This window comes from Felis catus, chromosome B3 (genome assembly GCF_018350175.1).
Source record: "Felis catus isolate Fca126 chromosome B3, F.catus_Fca126_mat1.0, whole genome shotgun sequence".
Lineage (NCBI taxonomy): Eukaryota > Metazoa > Chordata > Mammalia > Carnivora > Felidae > Felis > Felis catus.
The window spans coordinates 16,488,296-16,514,661 of NC_058373.1; the positions used below are offsets into that span (position 1 = coordinate 16,488,296).

Consider the following 26,366-nt stretch of genomic DNA (forward strand, 5'->3'; position numbering starts at 1 on the left):
AACGATAACATTTAAGTTTTTAAATACAAAACCAGAAAATGTTCATTACAGAAAAAAAGAAAATAATGTCAACCTCCCTCACTCCCCACCCCCAAATATTCCTAAAACCCTAGTATCCAGAAATAACCATTCTCAACATTATAGTGTTTATCTTTCAGAATATTTCCTGAGCTAAAACATAAGTGCACATCTACTGACATGTATAAATGAGATAACTGTGCTCATATCACATAGCTGAAGGATATAATCATTGGCTTACGTTTTCTAGAGACCAGGTTGGCCGTACATACCGAAAGTTTTAGAAATAGATGTGTTCTTTGATTTAACAATTACACTGCTAACAAATGTATATTAAAAGGTTATTCGTGATAGCATTGTTTAGCATCAGTTCTTGAAAATGGAAACAAACCAAATGTCCTAAAGTCAGGATTCTGTTAGATAAATTGTACGGTGCATCCACACCGTGGAGTACAATGCAGCCTTTAATAATGATACCCAGATGAACAGATCGAAGGATATGAAAAACAACATAGGACCATTTCCTCTGACAACCACAGGTAAGGGAGCTCACGGAAACGCTTTCTTAAAGCCCCAGGGAAGCTGCCAGGATGGCACAGCCCTGATCTGGGCTGCTGACAACAATTCCAGGCTCCCCATATGCTCTGCAGCTCCCAGAAATGGCAGACTAACATTTCCCTCCTGCTGGCACTTGTGGGCTTTGCCACAACTGTCACTGTTCCTGTCCTCATTCTCCGCTCTATCTCCCAAAGCCCTTGCCCGCTCTTAACCAAGGCCAGAGAGACTGGCTTCTTGAAGAGTGTCAAGAGACACTCTTGAAGCTAAAAGAAAGAAAGAAAGAAGAAGAAAGAAAGAAAGAAAGAAAGCAAGAAAGAAAGAAAGAGAAAAAGAAAGAAAAGAAAAACCTGCTGGGTGGTCCTCTTAGACTTCACAGTGACAGGAGCCTTTCTTCCTCTGGAGCTGGGCAGGGGATGAAGGCGGCCGCAGGGGCAGGAAGCAGAGGGGGCTGGAAGAGGCAGGGGAGTGTGTGGAGACACTCAGCAGAGAGAAAGAGGGTCCCAGAGGAAAACGAAATCAAGAGACCAGGCTCTGGGGCTACAGCAGGAAATGGGAAGCCGTGTTCTTTAAATAAGCATTCAGACCACGAAAGGAAGGAAGACATTGTTGTGCTTTCTTTCTTTGGTAATGTGGCCGATCAAGGAAGGAAGGAAATTCAAGGTATAGTCACCAGGTTCTGAGCTGTTTCCTGGTCCCTGGGAAGGAAAAGCTTTCCTTCTGTTATCTACTCCCCTTCCCTTTCTTCTCTACCATCCCACTCGGATTCCCCTGACTCACGGGTACACTTTCCCATCTCTGTTGTCAGAGTCCAGCTAAACGTCCCGATGGTTGGGCTGGTGCTAACAAGACAGGGCCCTAGATGGGAGAAAGGTGGCTGGTCCGCCTGTGCAGGGTGGGGTGCGTGTGATGGTTCACCTCCTCCTCTACTCTGCCACGTGTTGGTCCCCCAATGGGGCGACTGCAGACTAAGAGAGTCAGGAAGTCCCGTACAGTGACTTCCGCATCCTCTCCTGGCCACCCCAGTCATTGGGGTTTGGCTATACCCAACTCTTACTGGGCACTGTCTAGCTTTCCTTTAATTTCCTTTAATTTCCATAATTCCTTATGCCAAGTATACTTATCAAACTTGGACTGTCAACAACGCCCCTTTCGCTCTATGATTTGGAATAGTACCCAAGGATCAGTTAAACTAATCCAACCCCCTCTCTAAAACAAAGCATCCTTTTCCTCAACATCTCTACATTTTCCACCTCCCTCCTTTCCTGTTAGTGTGCCATGATGAACTATTAATTAATTTACATTTTTAATTAACAGACCCGGTAAATCTGAGATGCAACGATAAACAATTAAAAGTCCGCCCCAGCATCCATCTCGGCTGCCTGGCGGTGCCTGCTGCCTCAAAACTCTTGCATTTTTGTGTCCCCAACCACCATGAGGCCATTGGTAGATATAGCTTTTGTCAGCCTGATGCTATTGTGTTGTCCCCTAACTTCCAAGAATCCTGAATTTCTTAACGAGAAGGAATAAAACGTACAAGGAAAGTCCTAGGGTGACACAAAACTAATGGAGACTGTAGAGCACCACATTCCCCAATGGAAGAGGAATCCAATGAGTCAACAACACAGCTTCACAGTAAAGGGAATTCAATTGCCTAAGAACCTGCTATGTGCCAAATACTATGCTAGATGCTTCATGCCCACCAGGAGCCGTTATCTCTTCAGGTGCTGAAGACACAATCCCTGTCCTCAAAATAAACATGTGTAGACAAAGCAGGCACATGATAACTGGCTTATAGACACTTGTAAGCAACATCTTAACACAGGGAACTCCAAAGGCAGTCAGACTAGATAAGCATGCGTTTATGATACTAAAAATAATTTGTATTTATTTGGTGCTTAACAAAAGCCAGGCTCTTCATCATCTTCATCATCAGAGAGATGTTGAATGATGTAGGTATTAAATTAAATTACTTTTAAAGTCGGCGATCTATTGGTATATATAATGGCAACGAATTGACCTGAGTAAGAATTAAATCTTATTTTGTGAATATGTGAAGTGAAGTTTATTAAAACCCAACAATAATTAGTCATATTGGCTTAAAAGCTGCTAATTCTGGAACACAATTAATACTCAGTAATATTTTAATGGTAATTGATATTTAAACCACAACACGAATTATGACTAGTGTTCGTTGTTACAATTAGTCGTTTTTGAGCATTGACCTAAGTACATCCTAGAAAGCAGCTCATTTATTACTCCTATTAACCTATGTGAGAGATTCTATTATGGATCTCATTTTACAGATGAGAAAACTGAGGCACAGAACAGTGAAGTGATCTGTGCCTGGTTTTAAATATGGTGGGGATAGAAGTGAGACTGAAACCAGGTTCTCCTTGGCTCTGAACCCATAGTGTCCTAAGCCACGACCACACCAACTAGATTCAGCTACTAGTTTGTTGGCTTGTTCTTTAAAGTGGGCTCCATGCCCAATGTGGGGTTTGAACTCATGACCGTGAGATCAAGAGTCACATGCTCTACTGACTGAGGCAGCCAGGCACCCTAGATTCAGTTACTAGTTTTAATAGTAAAGAAATTACAACTTAGGAGCACCCGGGTGGCTCAGATGGTTAAGCATCTGACTCTTGATTTTGGCTCAGGTCATGATCTCATCATGGTTCGTGGATTCGAGCCCGGCGTTGGGCTCCATGCTGACAGTGCAGGCCTGCTTGGGATTCTCTCTCTCTCTCCCCCTCTCTCTCTCCTTATCCCACTGGTTCCCTCTCTCTCACTCTCGCTCTTGCTCTCGCTTTCAGTCTCTCAAAATAAATAAATAAACTTAAAAAAATAAAAAAGAAATCACAATTTAAAGAAACCTCTAGGGTATGTTCCACTATAATATAATAGGTAAAATCTAGTTGAAAACCAACCACATCAGGGCGTCTGGGTGACTCAGTTGGTTGAACGTCTGACTTCAGCTCAGGTCATGATCTCACACTTTGTGGGTCTGAGCCCCACATTGGAATCTCTGCTGTTAGCATGGAGCTCACTTTGGACCCTCTGTGTCCACCTCACTGTCCCTCCCCCAACTTACACTCTCTGTCTTTCTTAAAGTAAATAAATAAACTTAAAAAGAAGAAAAGAAAACCAACCACATCCTTTTTTCTTTCTTTCTTTCTTTCTTTCTTTCTTTCTTTCTTTCTTTCTTTCTTTCTTTCTTTCTTTCTTTTCTTTTTTTTTTTTTTTTGGTATATTTCTGACAAGTTAACTGTTCCGTTTCCAGAGGGTTTCTCTATAGGAGTGGTCATCACTACTAAAATCCTTTTTATCTGAAAACTCCTAGCCTGGCTTTCAATCACCCAAGCTGACTTTTTAAAAGGGGGTGTTGCCTCTTGTACCAACCGTTCTTTCTTTGCAGTCCGACACCTGCAAAAGCCAAAATTGTTTTTCCCCTGCTGTTTCTTGCTTGTGGGATGCAGGCTCTGGGGCCTGACATGACTCACAATAGGCCATGGGGACCCTTGCAAGATCAGCTCATGGTGCTTCCTGAAGAAGCTCTTTGGACACCCAGGCCTGAGGGGCTCCTGAGAAGGCCTCCCGACTGCCTGATGAAGACATCACAGATCAGAGGGAGCATTTAAACACCGCTGGCTGCTTTGCATCCCTCAGAATGGAAAACGCTCTGTTCTGCCGGGTACCTTGCAATGGAAGACCAGAATCTGACTCCTTCTCCAACTGCCAGCGACTTAATGCGTTGCTCTCTCTTATCAGGAGTTGAAAAACGCTTTGCATGATCAAAATATTTTAAGGTCTCCCCAATTTTTCTTCTGAGAATTGCCACTGATTCTGCCTAAGGTTAGTTTCTCCAGTATTTGATTACCTTCCCCTCTCTCCTGTGGGTTTTCACTGCGTGTTGATGGGTACTTTGAACTTGCTGAGTGTTACAAGTGGGGGCTGAGCTTGTATTATGCATTAGGTGAGGTAACTTCAAGGCCATGAAGCTAAAAGGATTCTAAGATGTGGCTGGAGGAATTTCTGTCAAATATCGTACTGAATTTTTTCCCACCAAATTCCTCACTGGAAAGATGAACACGTTAGAGCACAAAGCTTATAATCTACATCTCCACTTAAATAATTTTATGCTTGGGGGCACATGGGTGGCTCTATCGATAAAGCATCCATCTCGTGATTTCTGCTCCGGTCATGATCTCACAGGTCATGAGATCAAGCCCCGCGTCAGGCTCTGCGCTGACAGCACAGAGCCTGCTTGGGATTCTCTCTCTCTCCCTCTCTCTCTCTGTCCCTCCCCTGCTCTCTCTCTCTCTCTCTCTCTCTCTCTCTCTCATTTTCTCTCAAAATAAATGAATAAATATTTAAATGATAATAAGAATAATGTCATGCTTGAATCGATTTTTAAAACCCATAAATCTGCATCCTATTGTAAGATTCTGATGAGGGCTGATGTCTTAACTACGGCTGCTGAAGGTTCAAGAGAAGCTTCCCTAGGAAAACCGGATTGGGTTTGTAAATGAAAAAAGAAAAAAAAATACAAGCGCTCGTTCTTAAACTCTAGCTACACTGAAGACGAATGTGTGATTTACCAAAATGGTCCGGATTCGAGAAGAGGCTCCCTGTAGCTGACCCCACTCATATGTAAAGCCAAAACCCACAGCAAGTTAGCCTTGAGTCAAAATAAAACTTTGCTCCATCAAACAATGAGAAAAGATCTTGGAAACAAAAGTCCTTTCAGTCTTGTATCATCTAATGGATAGCAACAATTCTCACCCTCACCAATATCGATACTTCCTCGAAGTTCAACACCACCAATTACATTTCCTGGACATTTGTGCGGCTCTCGCAAGACACAAGTCACCTTCCACATTCCCACATTTCAACTCATCCTAGTAATTTTGTTCAGAAATTTTCAATGCATTTCCACTGAGACTCCCATCTCCAGATAACTGTTACTTCGCACAGGCTGGGTTAGAAAGTCAAGGTATTTTTATCCTCCCATGGCAGAGTCACCAAGTTTTCTAAACAGCACTCATGATTTTCTACTTGAAATCCGTTGTTTGTGTATACTTCTTGCTACCTGAACCACAAGCTTCATGAGAAGAGGAACCATCTCTTCTTCAAAGATTGCATCCTATCACCTACGGCGCTTTGCACATGATAGTTATGCAATAAATATACATTGAAGGGCCCAGAAATTCCCCTTCTAGGAATGCATCCTACAGATGTGTTGGCAGAAATGCAAAAACAGATATTCCTTGTAGCATTGCCTTCCACGATAAAAATTGGGATCTACATAAAATGCCCATCAACGGAGGAATGGTAAGATAACCTTCCATAGCATACAAACTATGGATTGCTACATAGATAAAAATATACATAACATGTACACATGCACTGATAACAGGAGCAAATTAACTATGATATGATAAAGTGTGCATGGCATTATTATGTGAGAAAAGTTAAAAAGGAAAGTTGCAGAAAACATGTATAGTATGCTCCCATTTTTAATACGTGCATATATATATTATGTACTATAACATTTTTATGCATCAAAAAAATGTCTGAAAGGATATACAGTGTGCTCTCATAAGGAACATTTCTGGGAAGTGGATGTGGTGGAGGAAAGGAGAATTTTGCTCTTTTATGTGAATTTTGAGGCTGCTGGTGCTCTGTGCACTGAGTATGTATATCTTTACAATAAAAGCTTGAGGAAAATAAGTATTATCTAAATGAATGAGTGAATGAATGAAAATTGAATGAATAACATCCACATAATCAAGTAGCTAATTCTGAACACCTATGGTGGTTATGAGGACAAGCTGATGAAATCAGTCCTCTGCTAGGGATGGAAACATTATAGGATCAGACAGGTATTTACTGAAAGGCAACATAACACCATGCAAATTATCCCACCCTAGGAGTCTGTAAATTCCTGGATCATCTGCTTACCTACCGAGCTGTGGGACTATATAGCTTCCCTAGATCTTAGTTTTCTGATTTACGAAATAAGGTTGAGCTGATTTACAAAATAAGGTTGATAAAAAAAGAGTTCCAAAATTCCTTTGAATTCTAAATTTCTTACCCCTTTCTTGAAGGGAGAGAGAGAAATGATGGGGGTCATCAAATGGCCAAAGGATTAAAGATGGGAGGTGCACTGCTAGAAGAAGACAGGCAGTTAACAGAAACTGACCTTGAAAAAAAGAAGTACTTAGGAGGTTAACATTCATTTTATACTTTACTTCATGATATAAATTTATGCTTTCATCTGCATTCAACCCTACATAACATCCTATAAGACAAGGGAACACTGTTTACAGCATGACATTTCAAATATCCAGATGATGGTCCATTTGGAATAGATTACAACTCTGCTTTCTGTCATCAAGCATTCTTGGACCCATATTGCATCCATATGTAGCCAAGAACCATTTGTTGGTCCAGTTTTCTTTCGTTTGGGGGAAAAGGGGGAAAATGGAGAAAAAGTTTAACCCAGAAGTCTTTCTTAATATGCTCGTTCTTCTAACTTTTCTAGATTAGAAACTTTTCTACATAATGGTTGATGAGCAAATAACGTCCATTAATAACGTGATAGCGGAAGGGAACCTGAATCTCATCAACATGAAAGGTAACCTCCTGCCTCAGAAACCATATTGATCCATGAATTTTACGCCAAATATGTTGCAAATATCAGACCGAGAGGGTTACTCAGATATAATCTAATGAGAAGAGCTTCTTTTCTATTTTCCAATTCCTTGGTTTAAAAAAAAAAAAAAAAGCTAACTTCTTTTTATCATGACATCTTATTAAATGCAAAAGGAGCCAATGGTTTGCATTGTCCCCAGTGATATTATATACAGTTCTTTTTATGTTTTCTGACAGAGGATCTTAATTAGACCTTAGAAAGGACAAGTTCATTTTTTTAGCCAACTTTGAAAGACGATCTTACCCACCTAATTCTAGTTGAAAATCAATACATAGCATTCTGCCTTTAGCAGTTCCCAGAATGATATCCACACTGTCTTACCTCCCAGAGACCTGCATCTAGTTTTCGTTACCCAGATATTTCTTTGTTCCTTGAAGAGCTACAAAGAAACATCCAGTCTGACTGCATTGAGAACAATGGAAAATAAAAAGTTTCAGAGTCAGAAGAAAGGTGGAAAGCATTGCCCTCCTTGAAGTGGGAAGCCTGAGAATTTCAGCCTCGGTTGCCAGAGAGGGTGATGAAATCAGGGCTGGAAAAATAAAATGGCCATGCGAGTTCTCTGATTGGCACTTGCCTCCCACAGACTCTGTCTCCTTCTGCCTGCCTGCTATTCCTTCCAAGTGCTTTCCTACCTCCTGACAGTTGACCGGGCACCCCGTCTTCCCGACTGCAGGACCTCAAACCGGACCAGACTTCCTCATTTGGGCAGTGTCCAGCAATGGGATCTGTTCTCCCAATCCTGTCCACACATGCCTAGCCTGTGTAGACCCTACTAATCTGTAGCTACTAAAACAGTTAAATGGTTAAAGTAAGAGCTACAGTGTAAATATTGTTACAGTGGCTTCTGAAAATAAAGTCTTAGATCCAAGACAACCCTTCCCAGGTCCTGTCTGACAATCCTACATTTGTTCCCTCTAAACCCAGATGCAACCTTACAAATCTAAATACAAGATTCCAAGTAACCACTTCTTTCGGATGGAAACTATTGGCCATCATTGCTTGACCCTCTAAAAGCAAACACTACAATTGCTTAGATAAGCATGGATAGCTGCCAAAGAAGGTGGGTAAGATTAGTACCTTGTCATAGGTAAGGCGGACCTTTCAATAAATCCATATGATGACATCACCCCAGCTACCTATGAAACTGGCCCTACTTTAAATACACCCCGGGGTGCCTGGGTGGCTCAGTTGGTTAAGTGGCTGACTTCTGCTCCAGACGTGATCTCAGGGTTATGAGTTCGAATCCCACATCGGGCTCTGTGCTGACAGCTCAGAGCCTGGAGCCTGTTTCAGGTTCTGTGTGTGTGTGTCTCTCTCTGTCCCTCCCCTGCTCTCTCACTCTCTGTCTCTTAAAAAAAATGAATAAATATAAAAAACATTTTTTGAATATAGCCCTTCTGATTCAGTACTGTAAAGACAGGAGTACCTCTAGTCCATCTGTAGTATTCTCTGTGATGATAAAGCCAACTTCTTCCATCCTTGACTGCTTAATGATTTAAGTCTTAAGCCTTCAAATCAACAAATTCTTTGCCAAACATTTAAATTTGGTGAAAAAAAAAACAAAACATAAGTCACCGCTGTTCTTGTCTAATGCATTTCTATTTACCCAGTTCTGAACATGTAAGCACTTACCCAAGGGTATGGCAAAAGCGTGCAATGTTCACTCATAATGCAAAACAGCCCACACCTAAAAAAGTCAGCAAATTTTATTAGTCAGCTTGAATTTGGGGAAGCCTTTCTGACATTGTATAATCCCATTTGATTTCCAGATTATTGTACTGAATTAATGCATTTGTTACACATGTATTAAGGACCCACCATATACAAAGTAGCCATCTGAATCAATGACATATGTGATACCTTCATTGTCCAACTTTGAAAACACAAGACAATTGCTTGGCATTAATACGGAAGCATCATTTCTCTTCGGTGGCTTAGATTTGTGACTTTTCTCCCTGTCACCCCACCCCCACCTACACATGCCCGTTAACACAGGAATCAAATTACCCTTGTTTTATTCATATCAGGGTATTTCACCACAGATGTCTTCTGAAAACCTGTTAGATAACCAGAATCCCTCATTCATATTCACACAGTGTCTCAGTCCTTTCTGCAGGATTTCAACACATTTTTCCAAATTGTTTGGCGTTCTTCTCATGTAAAGGTTCTGAAGTTAGCTCTAGCTTTCTCTCAGATGAAAACTGTCTATAAGACTTAGTAACTCATATTAATAATGAAGTTTGACCCATCCAAGTGTGATCACTTACACAATTTGCACAGTAGAAAATACCAGTTTGCCACTAAATCAAACTTAATTTTTCTGTAAGCTGATTTCATCCTAGAGGGACAAGGTAATGAGACTTGGCGAGTAGGTAGGGAACGTTAGAATCCCACAGAAGAGCAAAAAGCAGTGATCTCTCTACTCCTGACGTTACTTACTTTTCCCTACCTGGAAATCTTAATAATAATAATCTCAGACTCAGTGTTTATTTCATTCCCCATGAGCTGGACCCTCATCTCTCCAAATAATCCTGGACCATTCGGATTTAGTGACTGGCTTGAGATTCAAAAATTTCTGTACAAGGAGGAATTGGGTTTTTTGGGTTTTTTTGTTTTTTTTTTTGTTTTTGTAGTAGCGATAGCATAATGCTACACATAGAGTGAATAATTTTTTTTAACACACATGTTTTCCCAAAAGGCCAAATTTTTGTGGAAATAAACAGAGACCACCCACATGAGAACAACCAGAGGCTCTCTCTTTTGAGTTCAAGGGAGCCAGCGACAATCACATGCGCTTGGCAGAGATTCAAAGGCAGACAGAACAGAACACGTGTGCCGCGGTGGGGAAAAGGGAAGGTTTCAGGTGTGCCCTCATTGGAGGCACTGGTGATGGGGATGCTGGACACGGGCTAGCTAGAAGGGGGACATCCTCTGTCATTGGTTAGGGAAGCGTATCTGGCTTTCTCCGCGTGGCCCTCAGCTGGAAGCAGGGACAAAAATTAGGGAAGGTGTCAGTTACTGATCAAGTCCTGACTATTCACGGCCCGTTGCTACAGCAGTTGACTTAGTTGCCCGGATTTGTTGCTGCAGGTTGCGGGTCAGAGGTCTATTTTATTCATGGTCTGGCCATTGCCGATTTATACACTCAGTCTCTTGACTGACACACACTGAAGAGGCTTGCTTAAATCCAGCAGCATTAAAATGGCCATGCTGTTTTAACAACTGGTACTTCCCATCCAATTAGCTAGTTGAGCATTTCTTTTCTGTGATGACAAAGTAGAAGTCATTCAATGTACATTATTTTGAAGAAAGTAAAACACACACACACACACACACACACACACACACACACACACAAATAAACACCAAATATTCCACCATGTTTAAAAGACAACTGTGTTAACATTTTGGGGTGTACATTTCCACTGTTCATTCTTTTTTTTTTTTTTAGTGTTTATTCTTGAGAGAGAGAGAGAGAGACAGACAGAGACAGAGCACAAATGGGGGAGGGGCAGAGAGAGAGAGAGGGAGACACAGAATCAGAAACAGGCTCCAGGCTCCGAGCTGTCAGCACAGAGCACAATGCGGAGCTCAAACTCACGAACAGCGAGATCATGACCTGAGCCGAAGTTGTAGGCTCAACCAACTGAGCCACCCAGGCACCCTTCCACTGTTCATTCTTTATACAAAATGTACAAAAAACAAAACAAAACAAAACAAAAAAAACAGAATTGAACTGGGCATAGTAATTTGCAAACTCTTTCAAACTAACAAAAAATCCAACAATCATGAGCATTCCTCTGCTTTGTCATTTAGCAATCTTCTCTATCATCATTTTAATAACTGTTATTTTAATGGCTACATATATTAAGAGTCCTCTGATTTGAGATCTTCATGGTATCTAGTTTTCACTATGAGAGAAAGGTATTGCACAGAACATTCCTGAAGGTAACTCTTACTACACAGCTCTGAACAGTAGATTCTCAAGAAAAAAAAAAAAAATTTAAAAAGTGTTGGTGAGGGGCGCCTGGGTGGCTCAGTCAGTCGGTTAAGCATCCAACCTCAGCTCAGGTCATGACTTCATGATTCATGAGTTCGAGCCCTGCGTCGGGCTCTGTGCTGACAGCTCCAGCCTGGAGCCTGCTTGGGATTCTGTGTCGCCCCCTCTCTCTGCTCCTCTCCCACTCCCACTCTGTCTCTCTCAAAAATAAACATTTTTTAAAAAATTTTTAATAAAAATAAACAGTGTTTGTGATAAGAACTGACCAAGAGGCCATAGAGTAGTGAATACCCAGGGAAGCTGGTAGGTGGATTGTACCTGTTTCACAGCCCCCCCCGAACCCCCTCGCTTCTCCTCCCCCCCCCCAGGTCCTCATCCACAGGAAAAGAGCTCTCCAAGGACACGGCAACAACACCACTTTGCAATCCTTCCAGCCCACCTCCTGCTTCTCTGGAGAGCAATCCTCCGGCCTGGGGCAGCATCCCGTGGGAGCTCGTCCTGGACGGAGCCCCGCAGAGCGTTCAACCTGGAGGCCTGGCCGTCTTGCTGGAGGAGGTTGCTACCCTCATGCTACCTGCTTTTCCCTGACAGGCCGAGGAAGACCTCTCAGAAGTCTCAGAAGCCCTCTCTCTGGGCCTCTTTGAACTTCAGAGGGTGTCGGGCTACAGCCTGCCTGTGAGCCCGGGGCAATCCGAGCTGCTACAACAGGTGAACTGAACGTTGAGGTTACCTTCCTGCTGCATAGACAAATCCTTCTCTCTGGGTGAGCCGTATGATCGTGTGGTTTCCTGTCAAGTTCAAACATTTTAGAAATATCATAAAGTTTGCGTAAAACACCAAGTTGCCCAGACAGAAACGAGCTCAGTGTTAGGGGAAGAAATAGGCACATTTTAAAGTCGTGACGAAGTGTGGATCCAGGTGGAGGTCTTTTTTTCTTTTTTTAATTAAAAAAAATTTTTTTTAATGTTTCTTTATTTTTGAGAGAGAGCACGCACACAAGCGGGGGAGGGACAGAGACAGAGTGAGAGGGAGACACAGAATCTGAAGCAGGCTCCAAACTCAGAGCTGTCGGCACAGCTCAGCATAGAACTGACTGAGCCCCCCCAGGAGCCCCCCAGGTGGAGGTCTTGAGGCTACCATTTGGGTGTGCCCTTTAAGACAGAGAATTTGAAGTTACCAGTATAAAATTAGTTGCGAGGGTTTAGACTTCACCTTGCAGGGAAGGGTGCCGCTGCTCAGAGTTGAAGCTAAATCTCCTGGGACAGGAAGCTGAGAATGTGCAGTTCTAAAGAATTCCCCTGAGATACGGGGCAAATTGCTGGCCCCCACTTCGAGAGGGTTCACACTTTGGGAATCGCTGGTTTATACAATCGGCTGTTGGGGGCTCTTTAAGAAAAAGTACAAAATTCTTCTTCACATTTTACACAAATCTTATTTACTTTTCTCTGTTTGACAAACACACACACACACACACACACACACACACACATGACCCCACTGTAGGGTCCCTCCCAGGCTCTTGGAAAGGTTCCAGCAAGTAAGGGGGTGGGGGCTGTGAGGCTTCTCTTGGCGTCCTGGTCAGGCCACCACTGGGGATACCTGCTCTATGGCTCAGCAGAGACCTAAGAGGCTGCATTTCTTTCTTTCTTTTTTTTTTCTTTTTGTAATTTACATTCAAGTTAGTTAGCATCTAGTGCAACAATGACTTCAGGAGGAGATTCCTTAATGCCCCTGACCCATTTAGCCCATCCCCCCTCCCACAACCCCCCCAGTAACCCTCTGTTTGTTCTCCATATTTAAGAGTCTTTTCTATTTTGTTCCCCTCCCTGTTTTTATATTATTTTTGCTTCCCTTTCCTTATATTCATCTGTTTTGTCTCTTAGAGTCCTCATATGAGTGAAGTCATACGATATTTGTCTTTCTCTGACTAATTTCACTTAGCATAATACCCTCCAGTTCCATCCACATAGTTGCAAATGGCAAGATTTCATTCTTTTTGATTGCCAAGTAATACTCCATTGTGTGTGTGTGTGTGTGTGTGTGTGTGTATATATATATATATATATATACACATCACATCTTCTTTATCCATTCATCCATCAATGGACATTTGGGCTCTTTCCATACTTTGGCTATTGTGGATAGTGCTGCTATAAACATGGGGGTGCATATGTCCCTTTGAAACAGCACACCTGTATCTTGTGGATAAATGCCTAGTAGTGCAATTGCTGGGTTCTAGGGTAGTTTTATTTTTAAGTTTTTGAGGAACCTCCATACTGTTTTCCAGAGTGGCTGCACCGGTTTGCATTCCCACCAGCAGTGCAAAAGAGATCTAAGAGGCTGGATTTCTGCAAAAGAAGAGATCATGCCAACTCTCTTCAAAACACAAAGACGAGGGGCGCCTGGGTGGCTCAGTGGGCTAAGGGTCCGACTTCGGCTCAGATCATGATCTCGTGGCTGGTGGATTTTGAGCCCCGCATCGGGCTCTGCACTGTCAGCTCAGAGCCTGCTTGGGATTCTGTGTCTCTTTCTCTCTCTGCCCCTCCCCAACTCACGTTCTCTTTGTCTCTCAAAAATAATAAGTAAATATTTAAAAAAAAACACAAAGACAACGGTTGTTACAGTTACTGCGGGGTGGGGGTGGGGGGTGGATAGCACAGTGTGCCCAGGCTGAACACTGATGAGGTCAACTAAGGGAACTCAAACCTTGGCCTTGCCCTGGACTGTGTGGCCTCGGTCGGTCACGGCCCTCTCTGGGCATGTGTTACTTCGTCTCTAAAATGGAGATGACAACAGCATCTCTTTCACAGCAGAGTTGTGAGGAGTCAGCACCCAGTCAGAACCGGCTGCCTTCAGTAGAAGCAGGAGCAGCACGACGTAGTTTACGGCATCAACCCTGGAGGCAGATCACCCGGGTTGGGATCCTGGTGCAAAAGAGATCTAAGCTGTGCAAACACTTCACAGCTGTGCAAACACAGGCGCGTGAAGTAATCTCCCTGGGCCTCATCTCCTCATCCACGAATCAGGAATAATAATAATCGCAGTCTCCATCAGTTCAAGGATGATATGAGATAAGGTATACAAATATGCACAGTGCCCGGCACACAGGCAAGTGACGTAAATGCCGGCACTGCTCTTGCTGTAGCCGTGATTTTCTCAGGTGATGACCCTCTGAATCCTCACTGGCTCGGGAAACCTGAAGCTTGGAGGAACCCCCCTGCGTCTTCCTCATTGCCCACCATTAAGCACATGGGGAAAAGTCAGTACAATTCTTCTGAATCGAAAACAAAACTGAACTGAATGGCTCCAGCTCATCAACATCAGTCACCCGAACTCATCATTCGTGCTGTTAACAGAGTTCCATGAAAATCACAGTCTAATCTAACCAGCCTGCCTCTGCCTTAACCTTCCATTGCTTTCCCACCAAATTACATTCACACCTTAGAGTTGGTGGTGGGAAAAGGTGGGGGGGACCTCGCTTCTTAGGGGTCAATCAAATTTGTCCTCTAGGGAGAGCACCTGATTGGCTTACCTATTGAGAGCTTCATGATTTTATTAACGTTTCGTGTGGTTGATCTTCAATACGCAGAATACTGAAACCATCAGGGGTATTAGGAAGGGAACAGCTATAGAGGTCATTGTCATTTTGGAAGCCATCAGCAAAATGGCTAAGGTTTTGAGATGGCTGCCAGTGAGCCTGCTGGGCACCATCTGTGAAGGGGGTCCAACTACGAAATGCAGAGGTTGAGAGACAGCACAGCATCCTGGTCAAAAAGCCTCGAACAAGTGGTGGGGGCCACCCTTTGATAAATGGGCCTACTGCCACCCTGTGCCCTACCCAACCTCCCCCAAGGGGAACCGTGAAGACAGCAACACTGAGTCCTCAGTGAAACCTTCAGGGGCTTCCGTTAAAGGAAGTCTGGGTTGCGTTTCACTATTCAATGCTAGGAAATATCATTTGTGATCGAGTAAAAACATGATATCTTTCTCTACAAGATTCTAAAATACTCATTGATTCATTCAAAAGCATGGGTGGCACCTCTTATGGCCCTCAATGATTCCAACACGGGGATGGGAAGTAAAGTATTTCATGCAACTTCTTTGGGATCATGTCAGTTGCAAATTTCTGAAGACCTGTGTCCCCCACAGTGCAGGGCACAGAGGATGTACTCACTTAAATCTGGATGAATTTAAATACACCGGAAATATGCTTCCGGTACCATGAACTAGAACGACACGGTCTGCTAATATCATGTTCACCAAGGGAGAGAGGGCACCTGTCGTGTGTCTTCTATATGAACACGTCCTGTCTTCACGAGGAGACCAAGAGTACCTCTCAGAGATGGACTGCATGGTAACCAATACTATCCTGCTGGCATCAGGCAGGGGGCCTGGTCTTTGCTGTGAAGGCTCTTGTCAACAACCTCCACGTGGTGGACACAGTTCACCTTGCCCCACTCATTCTCCCTGGAATCCATACCCACCCCATGGGAACAAAGTGTTAAGGGTACACAGAGTAGGGAGCCTGCTTTCTGCTGAGAATTTGTAGGAAGGTAGTCCAAAGAACAGACATTAAAACCGGTCCTTGAAAGCACGAATAAGATTGTGGCGATGGTGGTGGTGAATGGGAGGAAGACTATCCCAAGCAGAGTGAACGGCATGAGGGAAAAGTACCGTGGCGCAAAAAGGGAAAGCAGGGTATATACCCCACAAGAATGGAAAACAGGGACTCAAGCAGATATACATACGCCCACGTTCATAACAGCATTATTCACAATAGCCAAAAGATGTCGGCAACCCAGCTGACCCATAACAGATGAATGGCTAAACAAAATGTGGTCTATGCAAGCAATGGAATCTTGCTCAGCCTTAAAAAGGGAGGAAATTCTGACACCTGCTACAACATGGATGAATCTTGTGGATATTATACTAAGTGGAATAAGCCAGTCACGAAAGGACAAATATTGTATGATTCCACCCATAACAAGTACCTAGATCAGTCAAATTTGGAAGCAGAAAGTCAAGTGGTAGTTGCCTGTGGTTAAATGAGTTGGGAATAGAGTTATTATTTAATGGATAATGGATTGTTTCAGTTTTGCAAGATGAAAAGAATTCTGGAGATGGATGGTGGTAGTCGTTACACAACATCGTGAAGGTACTTCACGCCTCTGACCTCTGCACTTAAAAAGTCAAAATGGTAACATATGTATGTGTATTTCTTAATGTTTATTTTTGACAGAGAAAGAGAGAGAGCACAAGAGAGGAGGGGCAAAGAGAGAGGGAGACAGAGAATCCCAATCAGGCTCCATGCTGTCAGCACAGAGCTGGACATGGAGCTTGAATCATGACCTGAGCCAAAATCAAGAGTCAGACACTAGGGGCACCTGGATGGCTCCATCGGTTGAGTGTCCGACTTCAGCTCAGGTCATGATCTCATGGTCTGTGAGTTTGAGCCCCGGGTCAGGCTCTGTGCTGACAGCTCAGAGCCTGGAGCCTGCTTCGGATTCTGTGTCTCCCTCTCTCTCTGACCCTCCCCTGTTCATGCTCTGTCTCTCTCTCTCTCTCAAAAATAAATAAACATTAAAAAAAAAAAGATGTAAAAAGAGTCAGACACTTAACCGACAGAGCCACCCAGACGCCCTTTTAAGCATATTTTTTACCACCATTTAAAAAAAAAAAGTGTTTTCTTTAAGGGCAAACCAAAAGACACAACTAAGCCCTGAGTTAAAACTTTATCTTCTATTTAGACCTTTATACTTTCAAAAATACTGGGCAGTTATTTATTTCAGGGGGGGTGACTTATATTTTATATAAATTCATATTGTGCAGATTTGAAATAGACACAATTGAAATAGTAATAAATATGACATTATAAAAAAAAAACAACAATGTGAACCTCCCTCTAAAATTTTGTACTTAACCAAGAACCATTTAGTTTTAAGCCATGGGAATTGTAAATTGTGTTTAAGATCAGATACATGACAGCTTTAATCGATAAAAATCCCATCATCTTTGTGAGTGACTTCTCAACTATATGGCACACAATTTTGGTGAATATTGAGTCATTATCTTTAAGTATAGTCACAAATTTTACATGTTTCCTATGCTATATTCTTGAAATGCAAGCTCTTATTTTGTGATACCATTGCTAATGTTGGGGGAAAAAAACGGAAAACAAAGAACTTTGGAACAGAAGATATGTCACCATCTTAAGAAGCAAACCAATCATTTCTCAGTGGTTTATCTATCTCTAGAGATTAAAAAAGCATATTTGAAAATTTTTAAATGCCCTCTTTCTCTCTCTTTTTCTCTCTCTCTCCCTCTGCCCCTCTCCCCTGCTCATGCTCTCTCTCTAAAAAAGGAGAAGAAGAAGAAGAAGAAGAAGAAGAAGAAGAAGAAGAAGAAGAAGAAGGAGGAAGAGGAAGAGGAGGACGAGGAGGAGGATAAATGCTACAACTGGACTCAGCAAATGTCTGGCCTGCCACTCTGGAGTCTTCCTTTGCAATCCCCGTGACTGCAATGATTCCACTGCCAGGCACAGTGTCTGTAGACTCTGGTCCCAGGCACAGAGCTGCGTTTGCTCAAAGACATCCATGCACATGTGAGTGGACCCGAAGACACTAGGGTGTGCACCTGCCTGGTTCCCAAGCACCGAGTCTGGGAAAACTTCCACTGAACTGGAATGCATGGACGGTTGGAGGCTGTCCCCCAAGATGGCAAGAAACCTCCTCAACTCCTACACAGATCTTACCTCCTGAAGCCAGTCCTGAAAAACTGTCATAGTACTGGACCTTGGATCCTTGGAGGCTCCAAAAAGTATCAAAATAATTCAAGAATTGGCCCGCTAGAGAATGTAGTAACTTGACCCTATAAACATATAAAGCCCTAACCAAATCTGTGGGTATGAGTAGATATACAAATAGAGATAGAGTATCACGTGTCTGTCAAATAATAAGACAATTGAAGGCCGAGAAAACATTACCGGACATACTGGAGCCACATAGAACATTCAGCCTCTTAATCACATACACACTTTTCTCTTCAAACTTTTCCAGAAGGGACACACAGTCTGTCTTTACGCCGATGCCAAGGTGGGTCCATGAAAAGGCAGCCACGAGTAACAGAGGGCAGTTTCCTGCCACTCTTTCAAAACATGAAAAGAAACCAACCGCAATGTGAGGAAGGAAGCATCCAAGGAGACTGTCATGCATATCACCACTCAGAGTCCAGCTCCAGGGTCCATCACGGCAGCATTATTTGACTCCCTTTGCCCGAAAGTACGAGAAGTTTGGAGTCTGGAGAGGTGACTTCCCATTTCAGCCAGAGTTTTCTAGGGTAACAGGAATGTAGTCACCTGCAGAAGAAACTCTGAAGGGGTGGGACCTCCCCCCAACCCCGAATCCCTGTGAAGAGCTCCCCAGGCCAGTCTTTAAAAGCTCATCACCCTTGTCAACACACACACACACACACACACACACACACACACACACACAAGCTTCCCGGCAAGGACAGGACGGCAATAATTAAATGGGATAAAATTAGAATGTTAGAAGAAGCCTTTCCATCACCCAGATGCATCTGGAAATCAATCTTAAGGGTCTACTCGGATTTCTGCTTCCTGCAGAGGCTTGGTGGGGGCTGAGTAGAGGAAGCGTCTGGGTCTCCATTCATCCCCAGACTAGAATCGACATAAGGAGAAAAAAAGAAGTTCATTGTGTTCCTAACTCAGTTCTTCTCAGATTTAATGTTTAATGCCAGGACGCCCTTTCTATTTTTCAATCACACAAAATGGTGCTTATTAATGAGCTCTCAAATTACATAAAGAGAGAGCTAAAGCCCAGCAACACTGGTATGGCCCGTGGCATTGTGGCTTTGAGTGCAGAATGACATCTGTGTGCAAGTTAGGAGGACCTGTCCACCGCAGCTATGGAAACCAGAGCCAGAGGAAGAGGGAAAAGAGATGCCTCAGAATAAGCACTAGGGAGCTGCAAAGAGGGGACATCCCAGAAAAGGAAGATACTCAGCATCCCTAAACACAAACACACACGCACACATTTCGCTGGTACCTTAAATGATGCGAATCTCATATACCAATCATTTAAAAAAAATTTTTTTTAATGTTTATTCATTTTTGAGAGAGAGACAGACAGACAGACAGAGTGCGAGCTGGGGAGGGGCAAAGAGAGAGAGAGACACACAGAATCCGAAGCAGGCTCCAGGGTCCGAGCTGTCAGCACAGAGCCCAGCTTGGAGCTCGAACCCACGAACCGCGAGATCATGACCTGCGTCAAAGTTGGATGCTTCACTGACTGAGCCACCCAGGCGCCCCGATCATTTTTTGTTATATTGCTGGATTGTAAAATTAGTCTTTCACATGAGTAAGTGTGCATACATATATATATATATATGTGTGTGTGTGTGTGTGCATGTGTGTGTACATATATATGTATGTGTATGTATATATGTATGTGTATATACGTGCATGTATGTATGTATATATGTATATAATACTAGCTTAAAAATAAAAAGTATTTTTGCAAGATATAGAAGGGCTGGGCCTTCAATCCATTATGAAGATCCTCTGTGTGTTCCTCCCCCTTTCCAGATGGTACCAATTAAGAGTAAGACCCTCGTCCTAACAGATGTTAGCCAAATAAGCCCAATCTGAGGCTTTAATGAACAAAACCAGACACATTTACTATACCCAAGAGAAGCAAAAATAAATATAATGTATACAGTGGGCCACTTGGGTTAACTTGCAGTGACTGGGGCTTTGACCCTCTGCTGTGATTAGTTTCAACTTTCCCCAGTACTTGTAATTAGCATACAGAAGGCCGAGATAGCTTTTAACACAATCCCAACCTTGGATTCCATCCACTCCCTTTATCTTTCCTTAATATTGTTTGAAGAGGCAATTTCCACCTCTAAAATACTTTTCATTGCTTTTATTGAAATGGGAAGCATGGCTTTTTAAGATTCTAAATCAATAATGATTAGCAACTAAGAGCACAGCTTGTTCCGTGTGGAGAAAATACGGCATTTTCTAGCTCTCTCGGCTAGCTTTGGATGATCCGAGCTTACATCACCTCCCTGACCTGTGCCTCAAAGGGTCCCAGCAAGGATGACCATGCAGGACAGAGAGGCACCTCAGGAGTTCAAACGGGCTCCCGGGACCCCCAGGGCGCTCTGATATTCTCCTGAACAACAGGTGGCAGTAGAGAGGTACTTTTGCAGGAACTAATTAAAGAGGTTTCTGTTTCAGGAGGGGGTGTAAAATGCTGCTTAAAAGCAAGGATTGGATAGTAAAAAACACAACCTGATTCAAATTTCTGTGCACACGCTGCTGTTCTGTTTCTACATATGTCGCACCTAGCTGAGAGATTCTCTCCCCACCACCTCCTTTTCTTATTTAAAGAACTCACCTTGTGATATAAATAGTTTCCTTGCAGGGGAGATCTCCCTTTTTTTTTTTTTTTTTTTTGCAATTAACAGATCTCTCACCACCGACTCCGCCCTCCCCCCCCCCCACCACACATCTAAGAGAGCTTGAGCTTGTCAAAAGCACAGATTCCAAAGCAGCAAAGCCAAGGGAGAAAACTGCCATATTATGGGAACATTTGGTTTCTGAACTGCCTTAAAATGGTGACCTTTTTTCTATTGCCAAATAAACATTCTGCAAGCTGCACTGGTGTAGAACAAAAGTATCATCTGATAGTTGATCAAAGAGTTGTCTTTTAGATCCTGTCGTCATTTTGACCAGAAAAGGCATTTGTTTGAATTCTGAGCAGAAACCCGTCCGCGTTGCTTTGAGTGCACATCTCACTTTTAAAAAATCTTTTAGGCGTGTACAGAACAGAGCTTTCCTCTGAAAAGGGACGGAGAGAGAGAGAGAAAGAGAGACTTAATAAAACACCAAGTCCCAGGGAATCCACATGACTAATTTTGTATTAAAAAAAAATACTGAAGACGTCTGTTCCAGTGGGAACTGTCCCCAGCTATTAGTAATTGCAAACATTAGTCATGAAGACATGGAAAATACAATCTGTAAGCTCATCCAGGACATTCTGCCCAAAAATACAATCTATGGAACTCAGTACCACCCATTTTGTCGCAGTGTGCCTCCCGGTGACGCAGTCCAATTTTCAAACCCAATCTGCCAAATTTCACTGACGCATCAAGTTCTCTGGGCAGCTCTCTGGAAGCAGCAGCCCCCCTACACCCAGTAGGAACATATAGGCAACTTCCTTTTCCCTACGCCCATTCTGTTTCACCTGCAATCTCACAGATACGCTCTACTTCTGATACTATGGATTCAAACATAGCAGGCAAAAAAAAAAAAAAAAAAAAAAAGAAACCTTTGAAATGTAGGGTGATGTCAGACATGTGGGTATTTAATAACTCAGTCTCCATTCCTGGGTCTTGGATGCCAGGAAGTAGACGTGACTCTTTGTCATTGGTTAGTATGGGATCTACCAAGCTCGCGGACAATGAACATCTTGAAGGTTTCCCAACATTCATTGTGGTCCAGTGACTCACTTCTAGAAGTGACTACTTTGAAGGTCTAAACCTAAGGAGGCAGGTGCCAAGCCAGAAATCTAGGACTCACTTTTGATTCCTCCCTCTGCCTTCTTCCCACATGCCCGCACCCCATACTTTCTACCCAAATAATGACCAATGATTCTTGCCTCGACCTTCTAATACATCACCTAGCTGCGTAACTCTTACTTGTACTTCCAGACTTACTAAGGCATCATTTCCTCCTGAAAGTGGTTCTTCTTTCCTCTCCTGCACTTAAATTAAATCCTGCACCTGAATATCTCCACAATCCACTGTGCCTACCTCTATCAGAACAAAGTCACAATTTATTATAATTGCCTACTTATGTGCTTGTCTTCCCTAAAAGACTGGGAGCTCCTTGTAGAATACAACTGTAGCATTTTTCTGTCTCTTCTCAATCTGCCTCTAACCCAGGTGTTTGGCAGATGGATGGAAGGATGGATGTGTGGGTGGATGGACAGGAGCACTCCCAGCAAGAGGACCCTGGCTTCCCCTTGTCCTGTAGAGTTGCCAAGGACACCAGTCCAAATCACATCTGTCATGAGGATGCTCTTCTCAGCCAGAATTGCTTGGGCAATTCTTAAGAACAAATTATTTTTAAAGAAAATTTAATTTGTATTCAAAGACAGTCCCTGAACACCAGCCCTTGAAGAAAGCCTCAAGGAACCAGCTCTAAGTCATGAAAGACTTGCCTTCAAGGCTGGACCACATTTAAATTCCCTAACAAATAGGCGGCTGTATTATCCCCATTTCTTTAAGCAGCCAACAAATGGGGCCCTGCTCTGGTCTAAAGAGCCTGGCTGGAATTCTTCGAGGTGAAACATTCCTGCCTAAACAACTAGAGGCACTTGATCTACTGAGATTAATGGCCTTTTTTTGGACCTGGAATATAAATCCCTAGAGAATGGGGCCAAAACTTTCACCAGCCACACCATACCTTATCCTACTATTGTGTGCACTTAAAAATATCAGCAGTCCAAATGACGTATTGGATAAAGGGTTAGTATCCAAAATCTATAAAGAACTTACCCAACTCAACACCTGAAAAACAAATAATCCAGTGAAGAAATGGGCAGAAGACATGAATTGACACTCTTCCAAAGAAGAATCCAGATGGCCAACAGGCACATGAAAAGATGCTCAATGTCCCTCATTATCAGGGAAACACAAATCAAAGCCACATTGAGATGCCACCTCCCACCTGTCAGAGTGGCTAAAATCAACAACTCAGGAAATAACAGATGCTGGCGAGGGTGTAGAGAAACGGGAACCCTCTTGCACTGTTGGTGGGAATGCAAACTGGTGCAGTTGCTCTGGAGAACAACGTGGAGGTTCTTCAAAACATTAGAAATAGAACTACCCTATGACCCAGCAATAGCGCTACTAGGTATTTATCCAAAGGATACAGGAGTGCTGATACATAGGGGCACTTGTACCCCAATGTTTACAGTGGCACTTTTCACAATAGCCAAATTATGGAAAGAGCCTAAATGTCTATCAACTGATGAATGGATAAAGAAGATGTGGTTTATATATACAATGGAATACTATTCAGCAATGAGAAAGAATCAAATCGGGCCATTTGCAACGACACAGATGGAAATGGTGGTTATTAAGCTAAGTGAAATAAGCCGCTCAGAGAAAGACAGATAATCTATGTTTTCACCCATATGTGGAACTTGAGAAACTTAACAGAAGACCATGGGGGAGGGAAAGGGGAAAAATAGTTTCAAACACAGAAGGAGGCAAACCCATAAGAGACTCTTAAATACAGAAAGCAAACTGAGAGTTGATGGAGGGGTAGGGGGAGAGGGGAAGATGGGTGGTGGGCATCGAGGAAGACACTTGTTGGGATGAGCACTGAGTGCTGTATGTAAGCGATGAATCATGGGAATCTACCCCCAAAACCAAGAGCACACCGTATACGCTGTATGTTAGCTAACTTGACAATGCATTATATTAAAAAATAAGTTAATTAGAAAATAATAATAAAAATTAAATAAAACACCTGAACCAGAAAAAAATATCTATATCAGCAATCTTTCCGGGGAATTGCCTGGATCCAGGTAGAGTTGCCGGATAAAATACAGGACACCCAGTTAAACTTGCTTCAGATAAAGAATAATAATTTGATGTAATTGTCCAGAAGAACCTTTTCTTTTCTTTTAAGTTTTATTTATTTTGAGGGAGAGAGAGAGAAAGCAGGGGAGGGGCAGAGAGAGATGGAGGCAGAGAGAATCCCAAGCAGCTCTGCACTGATAGCCCCATGTAGGGCTCAAACTCACAAACGGCAAGATCATGACCTGAACCAAAATCATGAGTCAGATGCTTACACGACTGAGCCACCCAGGCGCCCCAGAAGAAGCTTTTCTATAATCATCTCAGGTTTTGTGACAGCGGTTCCTGCAGTCATATATCGGTTTCTAGATATCTACAGGTTTATTTCCTTCTCTGTGGCTCCAGGTACAAATGTACAGGGTCTAGACCAGGGTAAGACAAAAGAGGCATGTAGGGTGCAGAGTTTAAGGGGGCGTGGAATCTCCGAGTAGTGTCAGTGGGCAGTCAGTGCCTGAGAGTGGGAGCCTCCTTAAATTTGTCACCCCAGGTGACAAATGGCCCTGCAATTGTAGGTTATTTTCCCCTCCAGCTGAAATGGTTTCGGAGACAAGAATTTAACATTTCTAATGGCCACCTAGTAGTCATTCCTAGGTGAGAAGAACACAGATTTTTGGGGACAGAGATTGCAATCTTTAGCAAATGCAGAACACAGTCCCTCGCCTACAGAGAAGTATGTAACAACAGGACAATATTCTTCATATATGAGCTTGTCCCCACCTTTATTAACTCGGGGAGCTCCCTACAGTGCGTGTTCACTTCCCAGGACTGCTGTACCGAGTACCACAGGCTAGGGAAGGGGGCTTAAGACAACAGAAATTTAGTGTCTCGGGGCACCTGGGTGGCTCAGTCAGTTGAGCGTCTGACTTCAGCTCAGGTCATGATCTCGTGGTTCACGAGTTCGAGCCCCGTGTTTGGGTTCTGTGCTGACAGCTCAGAGCCTGGAGCCTGCTTCAGATTCTGTGTCTCCCTCTTTCTCTCCCCCTTCCCCCTCGCTCAAAAATAAACACACATTAAAATTTTTTTTTAAATGCAGGGTCTCACAGGGCACCTGGGTGGCTCAGTTGGGTAAGCTTCCAAGTCTTGGTTTCAGCTCAGATCATAATCTCACAGTTTGTGGGTTCGAGCCCTGTGTCGGGCTCTGCAAGGCTCTGCGGAGCCTGCTTGGGATTCTCTCTCTCACTTTCTCTCTGACTCACTCTCTCTCTCTCAAAATAAATAAATAAACTTAAAAAAAAAAAATTCAGTGTCTCCTGATTCTGGAGGCTGAAAGTCTGAGATCAAGATATGGTGATCTCAAGATATCATCAGGGCTGGTTCTTTCCAGGGTCTGTGAGGGAAGGATCTGCCTCAGACCTCTCTCCTATCTTCTGGTGGTTTCCTGGCAATCTTCAGTGCCCCTGGCTTGCTGAAGCCTCACCCTGACCTCTGCCTTCATCCTCACATGGTGTTCTCCTTGTGGGCCTGTCTCCAACTTTCCTCTTTTTATAATGCTGGTCATATTGGATTAGGGCCACCCCAGCGAGCTCGTCTTAACCTGACCACTTCTATAAAACTCTGTTTCCAAATAGGTCACCTCCTAAGGTGCTGGGAGTTAGGACTTCACCATATGAATTGGGGGTGGGGGGCTCACAATTCAGTCTGCAATACAGCGCCTCTACCCTGATGGTCAAGGGCCCACCTGTGGACCCACAAGGCCCTTCGGACAGGTAACTGTTCCCCTCACGTCTCATTGTGCCTATCTTCCTACCCACTCCCCGTGGACACCCCGTATGTCTCTCTCCACACGGGGACAGCTCTTGTACACCGGATAACACGGTAACCCGCCTGGCTCTGCTCTCCACACCACCGAATCATGCTCGATCCGTCTCTAGGACACTTTCCACCTCCCTCAGTATGCGGCAGCACCAGAACTAAATGAACTTCGAGCACCCTTCCTGCTCTTGATTTTTAGTTTTCTACTTGCCTCACTATAAGCATCACTTCCTGGGAAGGGGGAGGTCAAGCACCACACGTCTCGAATCACAGAGGGATTCTTTTTCTGTACAAGCAAAGAGCCGCAGGTTGCAAGGGAGGGTTGTGGCGATCTGGGCACGTCCATAACTAGACCGTGCCTCTCAAGGAGACTCGGGACAGCTGGCCAGGAACCAGGCAGGGGTCTGTAAGGGCCAACTGGAGTTCCTTCCAAACATGTGACATGTGGCTTCTAAAGCAGGCGGAGCTAGAGGCACCTGGGTGGCTCGGCCAGTTAAGCGTCTGACTTCAGCTCAAGTCATGATCTCACGGTTCGTGGGTTTGAGCCCCAAGTCGGGCTCTGTGCTGACAGCTCAGAGCCTGGAGCCTGCTTCGGATTCTGTGTCTCTTTCCCTCTCTGCCTCTCCCCCATTCTCTCTCTCTCTCCGA

At 43.6% G+C, this 26,366-nt stretch overlaps 1 long non-coding RNA gene across 1 annotated transcript in view; it reads right to left on the bottom strand.

Moving 5' to 3' along the window:
* Positions 1 to 26,366, bottom strand: part of LOC111560787 — a 44,990-nt gene that overhangs the window by 335 nt on the left and 18,289 nt on the right. Inside the window, exon 5 of the long non-coding RNA XR_006598946.1 lies at positions 8,924 to 8,978. This is a non-coding gene — a long non-coding RNA (uncharacterized LOC111560787). The remainder of the gene's footprint in view (positions 1 to 8,923; positions 8,979 to 26,366) is intronic.